This window comes from Mauremys mutica, chromosome 3 (genome assembly GCF_020497125.1).
Source record: "Mauremys mutica isolate MM-2020 ecotype Southern chromosome 3, ASM2049712v1, whole genome shotgun sequence".
Classification (NCBI taxonomy): Eukaryota; Metazoa; Chordata; order Testudines; family Geoemydidae; genus Mauremys; species Mauremys mutica.
In genome coordinates, this window is record NC_059074.1 from 134404816 (window position 1) to 134432024 (window position 27209).

General features: G+C 41.5%; 1 long non-coding RNA gene across 1 annotated transcript; it reads right to left on the reverse strand.

The window, feature by feature from the left end:
• Nucleotides 1-21135: 21135 nt before the first annotated feature.
• Nucleotides 21136-27158, reverse strand: LOC123367351. Its single transcript, XR_006578421.1, has 3 exons — nucleotides 27044-27158; nucleotides 21262-21357; nucleotides 21136-21158 (listed from the first exon to the last, which is right to left on the reverse strand). It is a non-coding gene; the product is annotated as an uncharacterized LOC123367351 (long non-coding RNA).
• Between the last annotated feature and the right edge of the window lie 51 nt (nucleotides 27159-27209).

Here is a 27209-nt window from a genome sequence, read left to right on the forward strand (position 1 = left end):
AACTAAATGGATTCTTTGCTTCAGTCTTCACGGCTGAGGATGTTAGGGAGATTCCCAAACCTGAGCTGGCTTTTGTAGGTGACAAATCTGAGGAACTGTCACAGACTAAAGTGTCACTAGAGGAGGTTTTGGAATTAATTGATAAACTCAACATTAACAAGTCACCGGGACCAGATGCCATTCACCCAAGAGTTCTGAAAGAACTCAAATGTGAAGTTGCGGAACTATTAACTAAGGTTTGTAACCTGTCCTTTAAATCGGCTTCGGTACCCAATGACTGGAAGTTAGCTAATGTAACGCCAATATTTAAAAAGGGCTCTAGGGGTGATCCCGGCAATTACAGACCGGTAAGTCTAACGTCGGTACCGGGCAAATTAGTTGAAACAATAGTAAAGAATAAAATTGTCAGACACATAGAAAAACATAAACTCTTGAGCAATAGTCAACATGGTTTCTGTAAAGGGAAATCGTGTCTTACTAATCTATTAGAGTTCTTTGAAGGGGTCAACAAACATGTGGACAAGGGGGATCCGGTGGACATAGTGTACTTAGATTTCCAGAAAGCCTTTGACAAGGTCCCTCACCAAAGGCTCTTACGTAAATTAAGCTATCATGGGATAAAAGGAAAGGTCCTTTCATGGATTGAGAACTGGTTAAAGGACAGGGAACAAAGGGTAGGAATTAATGGTAAATTCTCAGAATGGAGAGGGGTAACTAGTGGTGTTCCCCAAGGGTCAGTCCTAGGACCAATCCTATTCAATTTATTCATAAATGATCTGGAGAAAGGGGTAAACAGTGAGGTGGCAAAGTTTGCAGATGATACTAAACTACTCAAGATAGTTAAGACCAAAGCAGATTGTGAAGAACTTCAAAAAGATCTCACAAAACTAAGTGATTGGGCAACAAAATGGCAAATGAAATTTAATGTGGATAAATGTAAAGTAATGCACATTGGAAAAAATAACCCCAACTATACATACAACATGATGGGGGCTAATTTAGCTACAACAAGTCAGGAAAAAGATCTTGGAGTTATCGTGGATAGTTCTCTAAAGATGTCCACGCAGTGTGCAGAGGCGGTCAAAAAAGCAAACAGGATGTTAGGAATCATTAAAAAGGGGATAGAGAATAAGACTGAGAATATATTATTGCCCTTATATAAATCCATGGTACGCCCACATCTCGAATACTGTGTACAGATGGTCTCCTCACCTCAAAAAAGATATTCTAGCACTAGAAAAGGTTCAGAAAAGAGCAACTAAAATGGTTAGGGGTTTAGAGAGGGTCCCATATGAGGAAAGATTAAAGAGGCTAGGACTCTTCAGTTTGGAAAAGAGAAGACTAAGGGGGGACATGATAGAGGTATATAAAATCATGAGTGATGTTGAGAAAGTGGATTAGGAAAAGTTATTTACTTATTCCCATAATACAAGAACTAGGGGTCACCAAATGAAATTAATAGGCAGCAGGTTTAAAACAAATAAAAGGAAGTTCTTCTTCACGCAGCGCACAGTCAACTTGTGGAACTCCTTACCTGAGGAGGTTGTGAAGGCTAGGACTATAACAATGTTTAAAAGGGGACTGGATAAATTCATGGTGGCTAAGTCCATAAATGGCTATTAGCCAGGATGGGTAAGAATGGTGTCCCTAGCCTCTGTTCGTCAGAGGATGGAGATGGATGGCAGGAGAGAGATCACTTGATCATTGCCTGTTAGGTTCACTCCCTCAGGGGCACCTGGCATTGGCCACTGTCGGTAGACAGATACTGGGCTAGATGGACCTTTGGTCTGACCCGGTACGGCCTTTCTTATGTTCTTATTATGTTCTTATGTTCACAAGTTTGACTGTATGCGTGTTCCTCCTTATAACCATTAGTTCAAGGCTTAGGGTGCATACCTAGAATGTGGGAGATCCAGGTTTGAATCTCCATATAACAGGGACTTATACTCAAATTTCCCTCCTCCTAAGTGAAGCATCCTTACTGTTAGACTAGAGGATATTTTGGGGTGAGTTGCTCTCAATCCCTCTATTCCACTGTGTATAAATATTAATTGTGCCAAACAGAAAGCAAGTGAGACTGACTCTATAACCTGGTGATTAAGGCACTCACATGGGGGGTAGGAGACATGGATTTAAACTTCTCTCTTCCTGATTCATAGAAGGGAATAAATGATTTGCAAGAGCTAATGTGTGAAGTCACTATGGGGTTGTATCCAGATATATTTGCTAAAGAGAATCATGTAACTCCTAGACAATTTATCTGGAGTTAGGTACATTTGGGAGGATGTCAGAATGCCATTGACTCTCACATAAGGTTTTTGATTCACAATAAAACCTTCCATAAAGCACCTTTCATTCGGTATGTCTACATTACAGGGCATAGCCCCATAGTGTAGACACAGCCTACACCGAGAGAAGGGGTTTTCCACTGGTGTAGGAATATCACTTCCCCAAGCAACAGTAGTGAGATACGCCACTGAGAGATGTAGTTATGTCAACCTACATTTTAAGTGTACACGAGACCAGAGACACATAATGTGCAGATCTGATGGCAGAATTTGGCCTATATTACAACCAATCATCATAGAACAAATTAATCTTCCAGATCTCATTTCTTTTATAACAAGCACATTCAGACGCACACATTATGTCCCTGTTCCTGCAAAGATTTATGCTTATGCTTATCATTAAGCACTGTAAATCCATTGACTTCAACAGGACTATGCAGTTCTTAAAGTTAAGCACATGCTTAAGTCTTTGCAGGATCAGAGCCTAACTTTGAACTTTACATCTAATTTCTTGTACAGTCCTCAAAATCAATAGATATATTAAGGGTTCAGAAAAAGAAACCATAGGTCAAGTTATGCAATTATTTCCCAGAAAACCATGAACACTTTCCCTCATTTAAGCAAAACTAAGATATAATCTGGGGGAAAGGATATGGGAAACAGAACAGAAAGAATATTGTCACCAAGGACAAAGTATCTGGCTATATAAAAGTCAAGTATCACAAATATCCCAACTGTCATAAGGTCACATGAAAAATATTAAATGTCTTACCAAAAAAATTTCATCCAGCCTATCTCCCATTGTCTCCCAAGGATGGAAGCCTACCTCAAGAAGAATAATAGGAAGTTTTGGGAAGTAGGAGAGGGTTGGGATGGAGCAACAATCTATTTTAAAACTCCATATGCTTGGCACAACAAAAAGTGCAGTATAACTATCTCAAGATTTGCCACTTTGTCACTATATGCAAATTTAAACTTTATGCAACAAAAGGCACAAAAGAGAGGCACTATGTACAGACTTCAGAATAAAAAAATGTGATTAGAGGAGACATAATGACAAAAGGTACAGTCAGTTTCTAACATATACAAAGAACTGATTGCGGTGAACAGAGAAGAAGCACTATTGTTCACAGAACAATGGGAATGGGATGTGAAAGGCAAATCAGAGTGGAACAATGGAAATAGATATGTAAAAGTTGTGCTTTATCTCCTAACTGCTGTGGAAAATTACTTTAAATTACTATGCTCTCTCATTGGTGTCTTATCCTATCAGACTTCAAAAGACAGACAGTAAACAAAAGGAAAATGTTCTAGACATCTTGTGGTCTGGAGATGAGGAGGGGAGATTTTATACATCTCACATTAAATCATCACTCAATCTAAAATTTGCCACCAAATCCAAAATATCAGTAGGGGTCAGATCCTGCATTCTGTATTTACCCCAAACTTCCACTGCAGTAAACTGAGTGAGAGTTTTGGATGCACAAGGAATACTGTATCAAACTTTACATGTGTTCTAGCAACAGACCCAAGATGCTATTTCTGGACCTTTCAAGAGATGATCAGCAAAGCAGCAAAGGTAAAGTACATGTATGGTATTAGTGGTGGCTAGAAATTCAATAGCAAATATTTGGAAAAAGAAGCATCCCATATGTGCAAAGCCTTGACACTTTGATTTAAGTTTATTTAGAAAGTCCTAGTGAAGACTGAGATACTTGCTCATAATTTCCCTCCCTACCCACCCCTGGCAACCTATGCTAAGGTAATATATGCAATAAAATAATAAATTATCTAAAGAAAAAAGTTTTTCTCAGCCTAAACAACTATGAATAAGCAAAATGGGCCCTTAGAACACTTCTTGATATTTCCCTTCCAACTAGCTGATCAAAGTTATTAGAGAAGGAAGGATATCTTTGGAAAACTGATTGCCTGAAGATCCATTTTAGATAGCCCTTCTGGAGAAGAAGTGCAGTAAATTTTGGAAAAGTCTTCATGTATTTCTCTACAGGTGATAGTAGTAGCTCAGAAACACAAGGTAGAGTTGTAATGCCAAAGGAGCACAAGCTAGCTTTTGCCCTCTAATGTTTATTTGTGTCTTGGAAGTGTCTAACTCTGTCTCACAACCTGTTTCGAAGGGTATGTCTACATGGCAAATTAAGGTATAATTATAGTGCTGGTAGGCATATCCACACTAGCTTTAATCTAGTTGGTGCAGGTAACAAGAGTAGTGAGGATATGAAGGCATGGGCAGACTTCAGTGTGAGCTAGGGTGACCAGATAGCAAGTGTGAAAAATTGGGATGGGGGTGGGAGGTAACAGGAGACTATATAAGAAAAAGCCCCAAATATCAGGACTGTCCCTATAAAATCGGGACATCTGGTCACCCTAGTGTGAGCTAGCAACCCAAGTATGTATCCAGAGTCCTTGGTGGGTTTGTACCTGGGTTGGGTGGCTAGCCTGCACTGAAGCTTGTACTTCCATGTCTTCACTACTGTTGCTACCGGCACTTAGATTAAAGCAAGCTCAGGTAGGCCTACCCGTGCTACAGTTACACCTTAATTTGGGTGGAGACATGTCCAAAGTTGTTTCCTTCTCTGTCCTGTTCTGTTGAAGTGCCATGTCTGGAGAGTACAGCACAATCTGGGCCATATATTTTCTACAAGGTAAAATGTGTCCACCCAGTGTCTTTGTACATTGAATGAGGATGCTAGGGAAAGATAAAACTGATCCTTTTACCCGAATACACAGGTTAAAATGGATTCTATAGAGAAATGAGTAACCGACAAGCATCACTAACTCAGGCAGTTGCCAGTACAGCACAGAGCCTGGTAGACCTCCATGATGAGAGAGAATGGATTTCCAAACAGGGGAAACTGAGGCTTTGGAAAATGCAACCTGGACCAACAGTCTCCTGATATTGGGCTTTCTGAAAAGATTTGATGAGGGAGGAGAGATGTACTACAACGGTTGCCAGCTGTTCTGGCTAATACTGTAGCCTCCAAAGTAGAACTTGGTCCGCCATTTAATTTAGTCAGCTTTCTGGAATCCACGTGGAGACTTTGAAGTATGCCAAATCAAAAGTCAGAAGCCCAGGTTTCTGAAGAATTCAACATTAGATATTAATATTTCCTATAATATGATAGCTTGTTTATGTTTTTTGTGTGACAGGGAATAGAGAGAGAGTCTTGGCGGCTGCTACCCCTTTCCCCCCCATTAAAAAAAAGTCACTTAAAGGGCCTGAGGATGCTTGTGTTCCTGATGTCTCTCTTGGCCAACTAAAGCACATTGTTCAAAGTTTGCTGTATTGAAAACTGTACTTTTCAAGATTAGAGTAGAGCAGCTGTTTCATAGCCAATAAAACTGGATATGCCTGGGTGGTAATTATTGCTCTCTCTTTTCTATGTAGGTCATGATTCAGCAAAGTGCTCATGTCCTTCCCCTTTCAGGATAAACTTCCATACAGAAATGAGTTGGCTTTATACAGTTAGTTGTTTATAAAACACTGTGCACCCATAATGCTGACCAAACTGAATAAAGATGTTTTTCTTTCTTTTTTTTTTAACATAGTTTTGTGCAAAGCCTATGAATTTCCCCTGGCCCTGAAGCTGTCCAGATCCAGAAATCAGCAGTAATTCCATGAATTACAACTATTTATTCTTTCTGTCCCCAGGACTCCTTACTTATAATGCATTTCATTCTACTTAGTAACTGCAGACAAATATAAACAGTGACCCGAACATAGTTTCTTCCCAAACATAGTTTAACATTTCAGCTTAGCATATAACACTGTGGGTTTGTCACAGAAGAGCAATAAAAGATAAATATCTACATTAGGCCAATTCTGTGCAAGACGTAGTCACTTATCTAGTCCTGGGGAAAAAGGCATTATTTGCAAAAGTAGGGCTTGATACCGTAGTCCTGACTCATCTGGGAAGTCCCTTGGGGGAAGGGGAAGAGAGCAAGAACTCTCTTTTTTCAGTATTTAATATAAATAGTGTCAGATTGTGAACCCCTTAATCACACGTGGTAGTACATTACTGCATGAGTAGTCATATTTGTTTCAAAGGGACTATTAGCAAAGTAAGATACAATTCATAGTGGATAAGGGCAGCACAATCCAGCCCCTAGTGATTTAAACAAAACTTCCAGGCTTCTAAGCTGTAGTTTTTTAAAAGATAAAAGTAAAAATTTACTTATATGAAATTAGCCATTTACAATGATACCCTTTGTATCAGAAAATGACTATTCTCTTTTATTTAGAATAGCCCCATTCAAATACACATTCAATCTGGGCACAGATATGCTGAAAACAGACTCAGAAGTCTAGTATATTAGTATACTATGTATATTAGTAAATGCATTTTTTAAAGTGACCCAAAACCAAAATTTTAAACATAGCCATACACATCAAGGAATGATGATGGGAGGCTGTGTGCTACTGAGGAGAGAGCACTGGGCTTAGTGACTCACTCTTGGGTCCCAGGCTTAGGACACATGAGAACCAAAATTCACATTTAAAATATTGCCCTGCCTTTGGATTAGCTGTTTTGTCAATATCTTCATTACTTCCTAAATGTCCACATGCTGTTGTTTTATTTTTTTGCATCAAAGATGTCACAATTGCAATGCTCTCTTCAATTATTAGTGGGTGAGTTTCTCTCTACTATTTGTGTTGTTCCCTGATATGTTTTCAGCCCCTTTTTTCCCCTTGAACGATAGCATTCTGCTGCCTTTTCCTTTCCTACAAAGGCTTTAATTCTGTACAGTATATTTTGCTTGTTTCCTTCCTGCCTGCCTTCTCCACTTCTAGTACAGGCTTAAATTAACTCTCAGATCTTTGAGCAGATACTTTTAAAACCACATTAGCTATTTCTTGTACCTTAAATTCTTTTAAAGAGGAATCATGCCTGTTTCTTTAATTGTAAAGTCTTCAGGATTCTCTAACACTTCTTGCACTCTTACCATTTTAATGCTTCTTCCTAGAACACAGAGCTCACTGATATTTTTAGGGCCCAATTTTTAGGGCCACTCTTGATTATCCTGAGTACCACCTTCCTCCATGTATAGGACCACTGAAATCAAGAGACCTTCTCATGAAGTAAGGTGCTATTCAATATGAGTGAGGGAATCAGAATCTCACCCTTAATTACCAACTATTTGCTTTCTTGCAATATAGTAATACTTGTCCTGTTATGTTCCATGCAATTGTTAATATATTGATGACATATTCCCCACAATCCCATCCCTACACCCACATCGTGGCTATAAAATATGATATATAGCTGTCTGACCTGGAAATGATTACTGCCTTCCTCCCTCACAATGTGCGTGTGTATTTGTTCAATGAAAACACATAATAAAAATGTTACAATGCAATTATTTAAAAAAATAGTTAAAAGCACATATTATATTAGATATCAGATTTAATAAAAAACTGGGTTTACTTTCAAGATTATACTGATATTTTAAACCAGTCATTTGAGATGAGGACCTGAAGTCTTAAAAATTACCAGAACCTCGTGAGTGAAAAACAGCATTGTATTCATTCTGAGGACATCCAAACTTTTTTCTTCTGTGTAGTAAATTCAATTCAGTACAAAATACAGACATCAGCCCTGTCCTAAATGTGACCATACTATGCAGCACTGGTAAGCAAAGCATAGATTTCTATGTAGCAGTAGTAATAATAATACCACCACCAGCAGCTTTCACTTCTGTAATGCCAAATCTTATAAACTACCTTTAAAGTAGGTAAATATTATTATTCCCACTTTACAGATGGAAAAATGAAAGCACCAAGAGGTCATAAGTGACATGCCCACAAAACATGTCAGTCGCACTGCAAATCGGGGACAGAGCTTGAAATGGATCTGAGATCTCTTGACAGCAAGAAGTGACTTTACGAAACACACTAGATCATGCTTTCTCCCAAACTGAACACTTGTTTTCAGTCAATGAGTTTCTAAGTAAGTCTCCAAACTGAAGCTGTGTGTTCTCTAATGCTCAGCATTAGAAGCAAAAGGAGAACTCAGATAAAGCCACCCAGCTCATGATATTCAAGGGTATAACAAATGGCAGAAATACACAGAGAGGAGCATAAGAAAGATGTATGGTCTTAAGGTGAAGATGTAATGGTAGAAGAGTTCTGTTGCTTCCTGATAAGGTCAAGTTTACTGGTAGGCATGCATTAATAAATGTCAGACAGTAAGTATCAATCCTGAGTCCCAGCATTTTTGCAAAAATTATTTCCCTCCTGTGGATGCAGAGCCTTTGAAGAAGCGGTTCGAAAACTGAGGCCTACTTCTAATTGTGCCATAATTTTGAACACAGGAAATATGCCTTAAAGCAAAGTACAACAAACAGTCTCATGTGACACAACAGCATCAGTCACCCACCAAGTCAGCCTTGAGGGCAAGATAATTAATTTTCAAATAACCCTCTACAGAAAAGAAGACCATGGTGCCCTCTGCTGGTCCCTGATATGACATTTGAAGAAAACAGTTCAATTTTAACTATTATTAAATATTTAATACTTAAGATTAAATATTTAATTTCTTACAGAAAACCCGAAAAAGTAACAGTGATTCTAATAATTTTGCCATTATAGGTTTCCGAAGCAGAGATAGTGAGTTCTACACTACTTATAGCTCAAGCACACAGCAAGTGCTTAGAACAGGCATAATAATATTAAATAAAAATGTAAATAATAAATGATGAATGTTTCTAATAATAAGATAAAGATTCCATATAGTCAAAAGTTACTTTGCACATTACCTAAAATGTAAATCTTTTTCTTTCACACTTTTGAGCAATCGGAACAATGTGAAACTCTATCCCGATATGATAAAAGGACAACTCAGACCAGAATTAGCAAGGTTCTTTAAGCTCTGTTTACTGTGTGTGGGTTCATGAGAGACTGCATGAATATAAATTCCCTTGACCCAGAAGACATGTTATATACCTAACTGTTATTAGGAGCATTTGGTACATCCTAATAAAGTTACTTTTACCATTGTAGGTCACCTTTAAATTATTCAGCTCAGAAATCCATGTTCTGAGTAATTTTCAAAAACCTTTATCTAGTTAATATAGCACCCATGACTGTGGTATCTGAGCACCTCCTAAAATTATAGTCTGAACAGATAAAGATATATTTCTCTCTCTCCCACCAACCTCCAGTCAGCAAGGGGTAGACAGAGGGCTGTACTGAAGTTAATGGCCTATTTGCACCAGCTGATGATCTTATTTGGTAATTTTTGCTTTCTCTGTTTTATATATTTGTGCTTCTATAAATAGTAGTGTAACTCATTATTCTTTGAATGGCTTATATACTGTACATCCAGGGCAACATTAGTTTCAGGCACTGCATGAAATGTAAATTTGGCTCACATTATTCTTGCTATTTACATGATTAAAAATACTTATACAGAAATTTCATGGTGCATTGGAAAAGGTCAATTGCAAACACTGACAGTTCCAGCACTGTATAGGTTTAACGGAACTGCACAGAATTTGCAAGTTTTATAGTGTCTGAATCTTTTAAATTTTGATGACCAGCTTGTATTTTGAATATATTCTACATAGAACTTTATGATCCTAGGACAGATGGCTACAAAGTGGATATGGTGTTGAGTATATTGATTTTTCCCAGAGATCTATGCCCAAATTTCTGCCACTTATATGTGCAGATCAGTCATACTGATGCAGCTCCTGAGATGGTATATGTATATGGTGGGTATGTCTACACTATGAAATTAGGTCAATTTAATAGAAGTTGATTTTTTAGAAATCGATTTGATACAGTCGATTGTGTATGTCCCCACTAAGCACATTAAGTCGGTGGTGTACATCCATAGTACCGAGCTAGCGTCGACTTTCGGAGCGTTGCACTGTGGTAGCTATCCCACAGTTCCCACAGTCTCTGCCGCCCACTGGAATTCTGGGTTGAGCTCTCAATGCCTGATGGGGCAAAAACATTGTCACGGGTGGTTCTGGGTACATGTTGTCAGGCCTTCCTCCCTCCCTCCGTGAAAGCAATAGCAAAAAATTGTTTCTCACCTTTTTTCCTGGGTTACCCCTACAGATGACATAGCACAGCAAGCATGGAGCCCACTCAGCTCACTGTCACTGTATGTCTCCTGGGTGCTGCTGGCAGACATAGTACCACAGCGCTACACAGCAGCATCCCCTTGCCTTGCCTTGCGGACAGCAGACAGTGCAATACAAATGCTAACCATCATCATCGTCCAGTGGGTGCTCCTGGCCGACCTCGGTTAGGTTGGTCGGGGGTTCCTGGGCAGACATGGGTGCTCCTGGCTGGCCTCGGTCAGGTCGGTTGGGGGCGCCTGGACAAAAATGGGAATGACTCCAAGTCATACTCTTCTTTAAGTTTCATCTAATGGAGATTCAGTCCTGCCTGGAATGTCATGCCAGCTGGAGGCTTCTGCCTCAGGCTTCTCTCCCAGTCAGCAACACCACGCGGTTTCACCTACCCCAGCCTACCCCTTGCTCCCATGGCTCATGAAGCCTGGACAGTAGAAAGGAGCAGTTCAACTATAGGCTGAGCAAGTCATAATGGTGGTAAAACGTGCCTTTGGATGTTTAAAAGCGCGGTGGCACAGTTTACTGACTCCAATATTCCCATCATTATTACTGCTTGCTGTGTGCTCCACAATATCTGTGAGTAAGGAGGAGACATTTATGGCAGAGTGGGAGGTTGAGGCAAATTGCCTGGCCACTGATTATGCGCAGCCAGACACCAGGGCGGTTAGAAGAGCACAGCAGGGTGCACTGTATATCAGAGAAGCTTTGAAAACCAGTTTCATGACTGGCCAGGCTACGGTGTGAAAGTTCTGTTTGTTTCTCCTTGATGAAAACCTGCCCCCTTGGTTCACTCTACTTCCCTGTAAGCCAGCCGCCCTCCCTTCTCCCCCTTTGATCTCCACTTGCAGAGGCAATAAAGTCATTGTTGTTTCAAATTCATGCATTCTTTATTAATTTGTCACACAAATGGGGGGGATAACTGCCAAGGTAGCCCAGGAGGGGTGGGGGAGGAGGGAAGCACAGGGGTGGGGTAGTTGTAGGAGCACCCCCTAGAATGGCATGCATCTCATCATAGAAGCAGTATGTCTGGGGCTCTGACCCGGAGCGGCCGTTTGCCTCTCTGGTTCTTTGGTAGGCTTGCCTGAGCTCCTTAAGTTTCACGCAGCACTGCTGTGGGTCCCTGTTATAATCTCTGTCCTTCATGCCCTTGGAGATTTTTCAAATATTCTGGCAATCCATCTTTTGAAACGGAGTTCGGATAGCACGGATTCATCTCCCCATGCAGCGATCAGATCCAGTACCTCCCATTTGGTCCATGCTGGAGCTCTTTTGCGATTCTGGGACTCCATGGTCACCTGTGCTGATCAGCTTGCCACGTTGGCCAAACAGGAAATGAAATTCAAAAGTTCACGGGGATTTTCCTGTCTACCTGACCAGTGCATCTGAGTTGAGAGTGCTGTCCAGAGCGGTCACAATAGAGCACTCTGGGATAGCTCCCGGAGGCCAGTACCATTGAATTGCATTCACACTACCCCAAATTCGATCCAGCAGGGTTGATTTCAGCACTAATCCCCTTGTCGGGGAGGAGTACAGAAATCGATTTTAAGAGCCCTTTAAGTTGACAAAAATGGCTTCGTCGTGTGGATAGGTGCAGGGTTAAATTGATCTAACACTGCTAAATTCGACTTAAACTCGTAGTGTAGAGGGCATAGACTCAATCAAGTCAATCTGCCCTGTTGACTTTAACTGAAAGAGCACACTCATTTTCCAAGGCATAAGCTGACTCTGGTCCTGTGGGAAAAATCTATCTTAGTCACATCTGCTCTAAAAGAACAGTAGTGGCACTGTTATTGAAAATTATTGGTTTGAATCTTTTCTACACTAGCCCTCTTTTATAACACTCTGGCAGCATGAAGTGGCCTTAGTGTAAATGATGTCAAGTATCAGGGGGTAGCCGTGTTAGTCTGTATCCACAAAAACAACAAGGAATCCGGTGGCACCTTGAAGACTAACAGATTTATTCGGGCATAAGCTTTAGTGGATATAAAAACCTCACTTTGTAAATGAGAATCAAGTCCTGTATATTTCAGAAACTCAGCTTTTCTTACACTTCAAGGGTTTTTATTCCCAAAACTAACAAAAGAGAAGGAAATTACCTCATAAGTAAAAACAATATTAAAAGTTTGGTTGAAACTAATAAAAGCAGAAAAAAATCATAGTTAAGGCTGAAACACTCAATCATATTGTTATTGCTAAGTTTTGCTGTTGATAGGATCCACCCAAAATAGTGAGTGAGTAACTGATATATAATATTCACTGGTGCAACAGAATCTAGCTCTAGTTCCAAGTTTCCTGGATTTTCACCATTTAAGCTAGAATAACAACCCTTTGCACATACCATATTATAGCACCTTTCTTATAAGGATCTCAAAGTGCTTAACAAATAAATGTTAAGCATCACAATATTAATACATGTATTTTGCAGTAGAGTAAACTAAGGCACAGACACAGGCTGTGCCTTGATCCAGTTGCAGAGTCAAGAATAGAAAATCCAGGAGTAGACCTGGTTGATAGTTTTTACATTTTTTTAAATATGCCTTTTTTTCTTTAATATTAAATTTGTAACAACAAATTTCAACATTATTGAATTTTTTCAGGTTTTCCAAAATCTTTCGTTACATTTTTTTTAATTGAAATGTTACTGAAGTGATTACTGAGATTTTTCATTTACCAAACACTGGGTTTGCAATAATAAAAAAATATATATTTACTGAAAAGTGGATTTTAGCCAAATGAAAAATTTCAGCAACGACTTTGATAATATTTTCAGTCATACTTTTGCTAAAAGTTATTTCCAGTAAAAGAATTCTGCATTAAAAATGGGTCAGATTTTAATCCTTCTAAATGAAAACAACTTTGAACTTTTAAATTTTTTTCTGAAGTTTTTTTTTTTAAACCAGCTCAGGAGTACTGACTCCCAAACTCAAATTTTAACCATTAGATCACACTGTCTTCTTTATTGCAAACTTTATCTCATGTGAGTATTTTGTTTACTGTGAGATCAGATTTACTGATAGATAAACATAAGTAAACATAGTAAAGCAGAGAAACTAGAAACAGATATAGAAGCATCCTAAATACCAGAATATTTACAGTAATTGTCTCCATCCTCAATGTGGGAGGCCTTTGAAGAGACAGCTTTGAAAATTATCTGTCCTGTTGCTGACCTTTGTATATTATACCACAATCTTGAACACAGGAAAGATGCCTTTGGCAAAGTGAATTTGTTATTTGACCTGCTGCTGGCAGGATTCTAAGAGTAATAGATCACAGCAGTAATTCTCAGCCATTTTCCACTTGTGATCCAGAAGCCACTCACAGTTTCTTGCCATGATCCACCCAAATCCCATAGTCTTTTGATGAGTGAACATTTGGGTCTAATGGCTTGAGATGCAGTCAAGGCAACCAATCCAATCACCAATCTTCAACAATACGCTGCACCATAATAGCTATTGCTTAGCTAAAACGAGGGACTTCTGGGACCAGTCAGTGACAAAGAAAGGCAAAATTGAGTGGAATGTTTGCTTTCCATTTTAAACTCGAAAAATTTATTTTTAATTCACGAGATTAATTAAAACAATTATAAATAGGTATCCTGAGGCCAGTTTCATCCCTGCTGTAAATCCCCTACATATAAATTGCCAAATAAGGTAGATCTCAGAATGTTTGTTACTAAAATAGACTCAGAGTCAGTGACATTTTCTTTCATTGATGCATTTCAAGCTTCTGTAAAATTTTCCATCCACAAATCTGAATAACTGCACTGTTCTTAGTCATTTCTATTCCTATGTTATTTGTGTGTTGCTCTCAGTTAGTAATACAAGATGTCACTGTCTAATTTCCCATCTTAACAAAGTCACAGTCAATGACAAATGTATTTCTTCTAATCATTCTCAGTGGTTTGGTAAGCTGTGGATGTGAGTTGAACAGCAGCTGTAACCCATGGCAGACTTCTCAGTTTTCATGACATGAGACTTATGGGATGATACTTACCCTTCTCTGAAAAATGACTTGAGATCTGCTGATGAAAAATGCAATAAGAGGTAAATTTTATTACCATCATCATTAAAAGTCAACATTTACTAAAGACACCAGTTACCGTAATTATCTCCTATTCATAATAGGAGAAAACGATGGTATGTCGGATACCACTGTATGGTTATGGTGGAAATGTGGACCAGTGTCCTTCTGCTGAGGCATTAGAACCTTAGGGACTGTGGCCTGGCTCCTCAAAGGTATTTATGCAACTATTCCTACTGATTTCAATGGGAATTAGGTGCCCACATGCCTTTGAGGATCTGGGTCTGTATTACTACAATGATACAACAATCACTACAATGAATCCCACTTCAAGTGTAGGCAAAACTCTTACCTGTTTCAATGGGAAGGAGCAAGACGGGTTCTAAGTAAACACAAGCCTCAGATCACTTTTCCAAAGGTGCAAGTTTTTTAACATCAATTCAAAGGGGGAATTGATGGGATGTTGACCAGATCCACAGAACAAGTCACCACTCAGCAGGAGTAGTTGTGATTTTCAGTTCAGCTCCTGCTCCTGGCTCTTGGAATTTCTGCTGTCCTAGGTATAATTGGAAAATGCACACTCACAGTCACTAGATTGTTCTCAAATACTCCAGTTATTATTGATATATGGGGCTGGAGAGGTGCTTTTATTTTTTAACCAAAAGGTGGCAACCTCTCTATATGTTTTGCCATAAAGATGTTTAACCTTGCACAAATGAGGGTAAGGAGATTGGTTTCCTCTTAATCTGGCCCTATAAAAAAAGAAATGTGAGAGTTCATGATGGAATTTTCCCTACAATGACAGGATTAAAAGGAAGCAAATTTCATCACACTAATTTGGGCAAGGACCACATCTGATTAAAGTCTTAATAGCAAAAGCTGTATGGCGGTTGAAGGGTTTTACTGTATATCCTTTGCTTGGCTGTTCTGTTAACTGAGAGGATTGGAAATTTGCCTTTGTTTAAGACTGATGTTTGCTCCAAGACAAACTAGGGCTAGCAGTTTGAAGATGAAAGTGAGTACATCCCTGACAAATATCCCCTTCCTTCCTCCATCCCAGCTCTGAAATTATTCCAGGCTTCTCAGACCTGGCTTTTCCCAGCTGCCAAAGCTTCTCATTCCTGTTCATCCTCCAGCTGCCAGAGTCCTCCAAATACACCTCAGGACAAGCATCCTTCAGATCCTGCAGCTACAAAGGCCTTTCCACACAGCCTAGGACAAACACTCCCCAAAACCCCTCCTCCCACACGCAGTATCTCATCTCTCTGATGATAATCTGGGAAAGGTCCTGATTTTTCATTTGAATGATCTGGTCACCCTAATACTGAGTGTTCACAGGATTTTATTATCAGAGGAGTGAGTAGGGCTGCTTGTACTTCAGGGTGACAGCCGCTTTCCATTGTAAGACCCTGTTTTCAGTTCCAACTACTGCAACAAAGGAGGCTGGGGTTCCTACAACAGTATCACTCACCACACAACCCTAGTTCACTCCCAGAGCAGTGTCCACACTCAGGGCCGGTGCAACCATTTAGGTGACCTAGACGGTCGCCTAGGGCACTAGGATTTGGGGGGCACCATTTTCTTCAGCAGCGACCGCGGCGGCCGGATCTTTGGCCGCCCCAGTTGCCGCTGGCATTTAGGCGGAGGGAGCTGGGGCAGTGGGGCGTGGGAAGGGCCGCCTGCAGCAAGTAAGGGGCGGGGGCGGCATGCAGGAGAACTCCCCATCTCAGCTCACCTCTGCCCCGCCTCCTCCCCAAGCACGCTGTGGCCACTTCACTTCTCCCGCCTCGCAGGCTTGCGGCGCCAATCAGCTTAGGGAGGAGGGAGAAGTGAAGCGGCCACGGTGTGCTCAGGGAGGAGTAGGGGTGAGCTGAGGTGGGGGGGTGCCTCAGGGCGGAGGGTGGGAGGTGGGGAGCTGCCACAAGAGGGGCACCTCAGGGTGGAGGGGGGGAGCTGCCATGGGCGGGGGCGCCTTAGGGCAGGGGTGTGGGGGGGGTGCAAGGTGGAAGTTTCGCCTAGGGCACAAAACATCCTTGCACCGGCCCTGTCCACACTGTCCATCCTGTGCACTCAATAAGGCAAGGTCCTGTGGAAAAGTAGTATGTGATCATATAATTAAGGACAGTATCATAATGCATATGCACTGGGAGGTGACTGAAGGTTGCCCAGGCAACTTCTGTTTTGTCATTTCCTAACTTTTGAGTGCTTGACTCTGCAAACTTTATGCTCTTTAAATGTATCTTTTAACAGTGTAATATAATGTTGAAATTAGATCTATTATATATATATATACACACACATATTCAAACAGAAATGGGAAAGATAGCCCAGGATTTTACCACTTGCTTGTGGATGCTTTTAATTTGTAACTTATTTTGAAGGCTTAATTTGGAAGTTTAAGAACATCCATATAAGAATGTTCCTTTCTTCTCACACATTCCCAGCTTTCCTCCATCTACTTTGCCTCCATATCCTGCTGTGTTCTTGAGTTGTCCAAAAACATCTAATGTCCTCCAAAGCTCTATTATGGGAAAAGATAGCAAATAGAACAGCATAAGCAATCAGCAGAAATTCAGTGGAATTAAACATCATCTTGTGGTTAGAGCCATATCCTGTGAGTTGGAACTCTTGCTCCTGTGAGTTAGGACTGTTGGGGTCTGTTCCCAGCTCTGGGAGGGGAGAGTGGTCTAGTGTAGGTTCTCGTACACTACAGAGCCTGGATAGTATGTTTCTGGGGCCTGAAACGCTTGTCTTACTTTTTTATTTACAGTATTAAAAGTAAGGAAAACCAAATGGATGCCTGGGATTTTTTTTGGATTTGTTCATGCATCCATCCTGCAGTGACTCCTCCTGACTACCAGGGGCTGCTGTGATGCTAGAGAGTGATGTGGAGGAGGTGACAGCACAATGGGGACACAAGGAGGAATGAACTGAGTGCACAGGGGCTTCCCTTGAGCCATGGTTGGTCCCAGCCTGTTTTCCCCTGAGCCCCTGTCAAAGGGGAAAGGAAACCTGCCTAGCTAGAACAAGCCTGTCTCAATCGCCCCCATCAGAAAGAGGGCAGGTTACATCAGAACAGTTTCTACCTGCACCTTAGGAGGTGTCCCTCAGAGTTCCTCTATTCCTCCACCCCCATATTACTCATTACCTCTCTCCTCAGAGCCCATTTTCACAGTCACCATGTATCTTACAGTGGAAGATGGTTGGGAATTAGGGTTGCCAACACTTCCGGTTTTGCCGGGAGTCTCCCAGAATCAGGCCCTATCTCTGGAGGCTACTGCAGCCAAACTGGGAGATTTTAGGCACTAAGTCTGGTGGCACTGCAGGACTAAGGCAGCTCCCTGGCTCCTGGGGTGAAGGTCAGGAGTGCCTATTCCACAGTTCCCACTGGCCGGGAACTGCAGCCAATGGGTTTGGAGACCCCCTGCCCTCCCCACCTTCCTACCTAGGAGCCACTGCCCGAGGGATGTGCTGGTCACTTTCAGGAGCTGCTCCTCTCACCCCCACTTGCACCCCAACTCCCTGCCCCAGCCCAGAGCCCACCCCCATACCCAAACTCTCTCCCAGAGCCCGCACACCACACCCCGTCCTGCACCCCAACCCCCTGCCCCAGCCTGGTGAAAGTGAATGAGGGTGAGGGAGAGTGAGCAGGGGGCTGGGGCATGGCCTCAGGGAAGGGGCGGGGCAAGGGTGTTTGGGTTTGTGCGATTAGACAGTTGGCAACCCTAGCTGGGAACCAGACTCCCACAGAGAAGACGCACTATAATCCACGATACCGGAGGGCCCAAACTCTCATTCTCTCTCCCCCAACAGGGCTACGTGTTTTCCTACCCATAGACAGCTGAAGATAGTGGGTGTTGGTCTGGAGGTGGACTGGGGGTCACCCAGAGGTTAAAGGCCTACTAGTATGGATGGGAAAGCTGAGGTGAGGGGCTAAGGCATGAATATTCTTTCTCCTCGCCAGGCTGTTTATGGAGGTGGCTTTGGCTGGTAGGAACTTTGGACCAGTGACTTCAGCCCTGAGCACACTGCAAAGGGTTGTCCTCTCATCATCTCCATTGAAGGGAGGCTGAGATCAAGGAGGACTGCACTCAATCTTTGCTTCTTGAAGGCTAATAAGATAATTTAACTAACATTGTCATCTCAGGTTGAGGTGTCATTTCTCTCCTATTCTGGCCATGTTCCTGTTACAGCTAGAGGAATTCCCTGATTTCTTTACTCTCAGCTGAAGGTGGGTGGTTTGTAAAAGTTATAAGGTAGCAAAGAAAATGATAGTCCAAAGATATATACATTTTGGGTTCATTTTATTTGCAGAATCCTTAGTGTTAAACAAAAAGATACTGAGCAAAAACATATAAAATAACCCTTCTTAATCCCTGGTGTAGAGTTTCCTGGTTTGTCATTTGTCTCTAACACCTAGGACACTGGTGTTACAGACCCGCCCATGGGGTTTAGTTGGAGCACAATGGGAAGCCATGTGATCTGTAAAGTGGCAACTTATATCTCAGGTGGGCAGAACTCAGATCCTTCTGCTCCCAAAGCCAGGACCACAGTTGCTTGAACTAAGAGAGAACCAAGGCAAAAAGCTATGTTAATTTCTAACAAAATGGAGGCTCTTGAAGGACTATATTGACATTATGCAAACTAACAGATATTAAAGCAGCATTAAAAGCGAAGGGAAGAAAAATAATTAAGTTAATCCTCTTTGCTGGATGCAGCTAAAATCATCCCACTCTAAAAGGGCTTTTATTCCTGATTTATTAAGATTCTTCTGGAGAGCAGACGTCCCCAAGAACCACTGTAACAAGGATGCATTATAGAGGTTCTGAAACCTCAGGAGATGGGGCCAAAGATCCACAGATCTCTTTGCTCCGCAGTTTGGAAGAACTATACCTTCCTGATCCCCAGTCTCCTCCCATATGATGGAAATAGGCAAGGAAAACCCCACTGAAGGGAAATAGGCAAGGAAATCCCCACTGAAGGGAAATACTTGGAAATTTCAGTTCCTCTCTTATGGTTCCCCATAAATAGTCTTATTTTTATGCAGATACTGGATGCCGAGGACAATGCAGGTTGCACAGAGCTGTTCAAATAGTAAAAAGGCAACAAATCCATTTCAACACTTTTCAACCTTTGATTTGCAGATTGCAAAATCCTGCTTTAAATCACACAGAATTATCCCATGAGGGATGAGGGAGTCTCAGCAGCCTGGTCAAAACATCAGGATTTAGAAGTCTTCTTACAAAAGGAATTTAGCAATATCTTATTGGGCCTGAGCTTGCTCTCATAGAAATCAATGAGAGTTTCACAGTTCATTATGCAATGGGAGATTTGTCAATGGACCATCAGTGGGAGCAGGATTGGGCCCTAGGGAGAGATGAGAGAGATGGGAGTCTGTAGAACGAGCCTTGGCCTGCTAAACTCAGGCCTTGAGGGGGCCATTTAGGGATCTGGGGCAAAAATCTGGCTGGGGATTGGTCCTGCTTTGAGCAGGGGGTTGGACTAGATGATCTCCTGAGGTCCCTTCCAACCCTGATATTCTATGAACTGTCTGACACAATCTTAAGGCTACCTGACAAAGCTTTACACAAAAGTCCAAGCTGGCAAAGAAGACACCAAAGCTCTGACTCTGTTGGTTAATTAAATCTGTCCTGTTCAATCACCCAGTCATTGACCTAGCATTTGGGGAGGCTCCCAGAAGGATTTTTTTCCATGGAAATAGCACCTAAAAATATCAACCAGCAATTTCATGCTTTAAAGCTACTTGTATTTTGGTTTAATCTGATTATCCTGTGAGGGCTGGATCCTGCCCTCTATGCACATGCTATACTTTCTTTGAAGTCACTGAAAGCTTTGCCTGCATAAGGATTATAAAATAGATGCCTATATTTGTATTGTTGTTGACTACACAGTATGACCCAAAATAAGATTAGAAAAATAAATCTGATTTATCATGCGGGCTATATAGAGATTTTTAGTGCATAAAAGGCACATGGCAGGGACAGCTAATGGAATCTAATGCTCATAGGGGAAGCCCATCTTCCAGGAGATGTTTTTCCCTTGAGAAAACTAGTTCTCAGCATATTGTTTAGTTTCCATCAGAACCTCCAAATAATTAATGGCAGAGGAGCTGGATCCAAAAGACACTTTTATAGCCCATAACTCAGAGAAGAGCCCATACTGAGCAGAGATCAGAAGTGTCTCACCGGAAGCATATTCCAAGCTCATTCCACATGCTCAGCAGTTTGGAAGCAACCAAAAAGCTGTATTATAAATGCTTCTGACTGATGGCTTCCAGTATATGCTTCTTGAAAGTGAGTCTGCAAACCAGCAGAGTTGGTTTATTCCTTCTGTATTAATCCATCCTTGGTATTTAGAGGGCACCAATCCTGCAGTATCTAGGTATCAGCTATGTAATAAAGTCAAATTCCTGATTCTGCTTAGAGGAAACATCCATGTTTTCACGTAGCACAGCTGCTGATTTGCTTCCAGTTGACCTTTCAGTGCCACATCTGGCCAGGATATCTGATATCTTAAAAGCTTTGATTCCATATATCTGTATTGTGGACCCGTGCTTGGCCCGCAGCATCTGAAATTCAGGATGAACGATTGCTACATAGCTATGTTTTTCCTTTCTCATACCTTCTTCTATTAAGCTCTTTAGGAATTTATCTTTTCAAACAATCCTTTGCCCAGGACAGTGGAGAATTTGAAGTTGCTGAGCTGCAGGGAGGTGGTCTGATATCTCTGTTGTAGACAGAGTGAAGAATGAGGCATTTAAAACTCTATGGCAAACTCCAATTCAGGGGAATGAATAACGAAATGACCATGAATTCTGAAGTATTTTTACCTGTCTTCTAGTCCAGAGACTGGTCTGACTGGTCTTGGTCTGACGGGAGGAATTCAGGCATGTGAGGAAGTCAGAGAAAGATATTGCCCAAGGACACTGTAAATGAAGAGAAGAGAGAGAGAGATGAGAAACAAAAAAACAAAAGTTACTTTGATTCCTTATTACCCAGAGCAACAACAAAAGCTATTTTCTCTGTTTATTGTGTCTGGTTTGGCTTATGTGGACATGTCTTTACTTTTCCTGCATAACAATTAATAATTGTCTGCGTTTCCAGTCAAAGCAGCATTAAATTCTGCTATGCACCATGTGACCACCACACGGCATAGATCACATGATCAGAGGTGGCTGGGGTGAGGCCAGTGGAAGTGTAGTAAGAAGTCAGCCAAGTTGCCATTGCTTGTAGATGCCAAGAACCACACTATACAGTATACTTCCGCCACTGAGATCCATGGGATATGGGGAGTTCATAGCTGTGGATCTTGGGCTGCTGCAGGAAGTGATGGCAGCACAAAACTCCCTAGTTTTTCTATACAGCTCCTGTCGCCCACAAAGAGGCGAAGGTGCAGCAGAAGGAATAAAGTCCACTGATCTTTGGAGGTCAAGAGTTTTACTTTTCCTCAGCTTTACACCAGAAAGAGGGAGATATGGAGCCTATTAGCATACTCTTCTAGGACAGCTTGACATTCATGAGCAGATTGGCCTCTCTCCTCTACTCCATCCCCTTTGCCAGCAACAAAACAAAACAGCAAGCTCCTATCGATACATTTGCTTCCTCAGCATGTTAGCTTCCAGCTCACTGACCTAGGATGCTTTCTGCACCATCCTGAGAAGATGCTGATACCATTAAAATAAAACGGTAAAAATGTGAAAGCCCGCTACTGACCTCATTAACAAGCTTCTCTTACATATTTACAGGCAAAACTAAATGGGTTCTAACAAGCCCATGGTTTGCACTGAAACCAAAACCCATGATGTGAAAAGCATTTGAAACATTCAGTGTCTCACTCAGATTATGTTTTAATGTTTAATTTCATGAAATAATTATATAGGGGGATGCTGTATATTCAAGAAGGCAAAACCTAATGAATTAATATCCTTGGTGATTGCATTATATTCTCAACATCCTTTTATTTTCTAATCTCAGAGTTGCGCTGAATACTGTTTGATGGCCTTTCAGGGTTCAAGCATTCCCTTAAAAATCCTGTATCAACTAGAGTTTTAAGCCTCACTGGGATCTCCGGACAATCTGTAAATTAAGTTAGGAGTCACATAACATCCCAATGGAAAATGTTCTAAACCAGCATGTATGATCAATCTTCAGCAAAGGCCTGGTAGATTCAAAGTGATCACATCTGGCTAATTTATGGCCAATGTAAACAAGACTCTTCTTTCTCATTCAGGCCCTTAAGAGAAGTGTGAACTTTCCCATTCACCTCATGGGCTGTTAACTCTGAAATCAGAGTTGAAAGATATAAAATAAATCAGTCACAGGTGCTCTTTCATTCCATTTCTCTCTCTTCATGCTGTTTAAACCCTTCAGAAATTTCTAGGTACTATGTCTTCCAACTTAGCTGTCACTTATTTTGCTCTTTCAATCTCTACTCCTATACCCATCCCTTCAGCCTCCTGATCATTTTGACAACAAGGTGTCCAGTGGCACCTTAAAGACTAACAGATTTATTTGGGCATACGCTTTTGTGGGTAAAAAACCCACTTCTTCAGATGCATGGAATGAAAGTTACAGATGCAGGCCTTATAATAAATAAATATAAATATAATATAATATAATATAAACTCCATGCATCTGAAGAAGTGAGGTTTTTTACCCATGAAAACTTATGCCCAAATAAATCTGTTAGTCTTTAAGGTGCCACTGGATTCCTGGTTGTTTTGGGGATACAAACTAACACGGCTATCCCCTGTTGCCTGATCATTTTGTTGTTCTTCCCTGAATTCCCTCCAGTTTTTTAATATCTCCCTAGGATTGAGGCACTGGTAACTGAAAGCAGTATCCCTGGTATTGTTACCCCAGCCCAGAGCTGTATAGACTGAAACTATTACCTCCCAACTCCACGGTGTAAGGTCTCAGCTTGGGCAGTCCCAAAACACTCTTAATATTTCCACCCTCCATTGGCCCCCTCTGTAGGCTGATCTTCTCTCTCACCAGCAGATTTCAGGCCCACAGTTTGTTGAATAGAAATGACAGGGGTCAGGATGTTGATTTTAGTGATCACAGTCTTCACACAGAGGATTTACGCAGAATAAAAGCAGAAGTGGAATAAGCACTTCAGTTTCCAAGACTGTGTATAACTGCACCCAGCTTCTCATTCTATTTTCTTATATTTGGGTCATACGCTTGTCTGCCAGCCAACCTCTTACAGTTGGCATGACTAATTCCACCTTTTCATATTCTCTGTATGTATAAATATCTTCTGTCTGTGTGTTCCATTCTATGCATCCGAAGAAGTGAGCTGTAGCCCACGAAAGCTTATGCTCAGATAAATTTGTTAGTCTCTAAGGTGCCACAAGTACTCCTGTTCTTTATACTTGGGGGGAGGACAGTCATCAACTGCAGAGTGTACTGTCCACACACATTGATTCATTGACATTTCAGCCAGCAGACTCTAGTTTCCACTGACTCCAAAGATGAGTGTCTATCCAGAAAAGCAGCATTTCAGCTTGCAGGATCCAGATGCTCCTGAGTCTGTGTTACCTGCTGTTGGAACTTTAAAGTCACAGAACTGTATGTTAGCTGAGCCAGACAGCAGTTTGACCCCTAAGGCGGACCTTTCTTTGGATGCTGACCCTTAGAGAGATGATAGTAGTGCACCTGAATCTCCAGAATTTTAGAATGTCCCCAGAGATTCAGAGCCTGATAAAGGACAACCCATAGCTGAACCCCACCCCCTCATGCTTTACAAGATCTGCATAGGAACAGGAGGTTAGGCCTAATAAGAAATTCCCTGATGATGCCCCTAAGTGAAACCATAATTATTGTTGTATGCAATGGGTTTTGGCTTCTACATTTTCACAGTAAGTTCTGGTTCAAGGGCAGCTCAAATACAAGAGTTGGAAAATATTGCTGTTGAACTATTGGTATTCCAGAGACGCTTTTACACTCATTTAGTGAGTTAAAGTTTGACAGCATAAGATGTGAACATTTGTTATAGGTCACTGATAAAATGTGATGAGACATCATGTTTCATCTTTAGTTAATGTTAGTCACAAGCAACAGTTCTGGGAATATCTTTGCTGAGGACAGTGGAAGAGTTTGTAAGCCTCTGTATCCCATTGTCCTTGCATCCTGGCCTCTACATGGCATTTATAAGTTGACCTGGGTGAATGATAGATTATTTCTGTTCACTGGCAATTCCAAAATATCAAAAAGGTGTCATTTTGGGACAAACTGAAAAAGAAATTTTTCAAAATTTTCAGTGAATTGAAAATAATGTCAAGCCAGGTCAAAACAAAAAAACATTTAATTTCAACAGTTCCAAAACTTTTTGATATTTCAGTTCAAAACTATTCGTCGAACTCAACATGAATTTGCAAATGGTTTAAGGTCAATCAAAACTGCATTTTCCAGCAAATAAACTATTTGCTGAAATTTTTTTTACTCAGCTCTATTTATATATATCAGGGTAGTGGAGACTTTTGGGTATATCTACACAGCAGCTAGACACCCACGGCTGGCCCATGCCAACCGACTCGGGCGTGCGGGGCTAGGGCTGAGGGGCTGTTTCATTGCTGTGTAGACTTCTGGGCTCGTCTAGTGCACAGGCTCTAGAACCCTGCGAGATAGGAGATCAGAGTCCCGCGAGCCCAAGTCAGCTAGCTTGGGCCACCCATGTGTGTCTAGTTGCTCTGTAGACATACCCTTGGGGAGTGTATCATGTCCCTCTCTTTGCCACAGGCCTTCCTCCGTGGCAGCAATTGAGCTGCCGCCGAAGACAGCGACGGGACTTCGGTGGCAGCTCCTTCGAATCGGGCCTCGCGGTGCCTAAAGCCAGCCCTGGTTCCAGTATGAATAGGCCTCTCTAGTGCTACTCTGAAACAGGTGCCAGAGACTCTGGTCATATCAACTGCCCCAGACAGCAGAGTATTGACCTTGCCTGACCTGCAGAACCTCCATTAGTAACTTGCATGCTACAGTCACTGGATATTGCAGAGGAGAGTTCCTGTGAGGTTGCTCAAGAAGGAAGCCCCGTATATGACTGTGACATCACTGAAAACTCATCTGCCTTTTGCTTGGATGTAATTCAGAAACTTAAATCAGACAGTGTAAATTACCCTGCTCCAGTCTTTTACTGTGTGCGTTGAGGACTCCATCTAGCTGAGTGCGGGTTAAATGCACTGAAAATCAGGCCATTTATATTTAGGTGCCTAACAAGAGCATAGCTTTAGACACCCAGATTTGAATAGTTTCAGGGCAGGGCCAACATCTTTAAAGAAAATCTCTTTAAAGTGCCATCCCAAATTATGCATGCTACAGACATGCTTATCATTCATCGCAGGGCCGGCTCCAGACCCCAGCGCGCGTCTGCAGGAGGTCCACCAGAGCCGCGGGACCGGCGACCGCCAGAGCGCCCCCCGCCGCGTGCCGCCGTGCTTGGGGTGGCGAAATTGCTAGAGCCGCCCCTGGTTCATCGTTATCATCATCACCATCATCATATTCTTTCAGCGAGGCAGAAGTTGGCAAGTCATCCTTTCCGTCTGCAGATATTTGTCAGGTAGGTTTTTTCATAACATAATTCATTATCTCCTCCATTGCTCAGATCCCAAAAGCCTTTGATAATAGCCGTGAAGTAGGAGTGTTTTGCTGAAAGCAGACGCTCCCACTGCTCATAGGAAATTTGGGATTCCCTGGGAACTATTCCAGTTTAGCAGGGGTGTTCTTTTCAAATCAATTTATTGTAGATTATAAAATAAAACAAAACCCAGCAAGAACATTAAGTCTGCACCTGCCTTAGCCATGATGGTTTTTTCATAACTTTCTACATGACTTTGAGGTGTTTGAGAACTTTTTCTCTTCATACTGCAGATGTCAAAACCACTCAGTTTCACTTTCCAAGCCTCATCCATATATGACAAACATTCACAACATAAGAAATGCTCACAAAGAAAAGTGTTATTTTATAAAACTAATCCCAACATCATGGCTGCATATTTACCAATAAGCATCTCCAATCAATTATTGCCCCAGAGATGGCCAAGGTAGAAAATATTTGAGTGGGGAATTCCTGTGCAATGAAACTTATGCTCTAGCACATTTTGGCATTTAGTGTTTTTCTTTTGTTCCTGTTAAGAGACAGACACACTACATTTAGGTTGATGCCTTTGCAGGGTTGCCAATTTTACTCAGACATATTCCCAGGGGTTTCATCACATGACATAACCTTTAATTAAAGATTAATCTTTAATTCCTGGAGACTCCAGGACAATCCTGACGGTTTGGCAACACTAGTTCTTATGTGTTTTTGCACCCCTTCCACTGAAACATCTGATATTGGCCACTAACAGAGAGAGAGGCTATTGGATGAGATGACCATTCAGTTTGCAGTGTGAATTGTATATTCCCTACCTAGCACTGCAGGATTCTGTAATAAAGATCCAGAGCACTACATCTTACTGAAGTGTTTTGAATAAAGGTTCCTAAAAGTCTTCTTAAACACTAGCAAATAAGTTGCTTGTTAAAAAAAACTAAAACACAGCATCTGACCTGGCTATCAGTAGTAAAAACATCAAGTAGCTGCTTCCTACATAACACACCAGTGTTACTTACCTCATCTTAAATCAAGATTAGCATGTTTAGGAAGGGGTTTGGTTATAAATTGCACAGGGAGGAGATGGGTTTCTTTGTTTTCAGAAGGATGGGCAGGGGTTGTCCACAAACATCGGCACAGAGCACTGCAGCCTTCAGAATCGTTCCCTACCAATTGCTGACACAG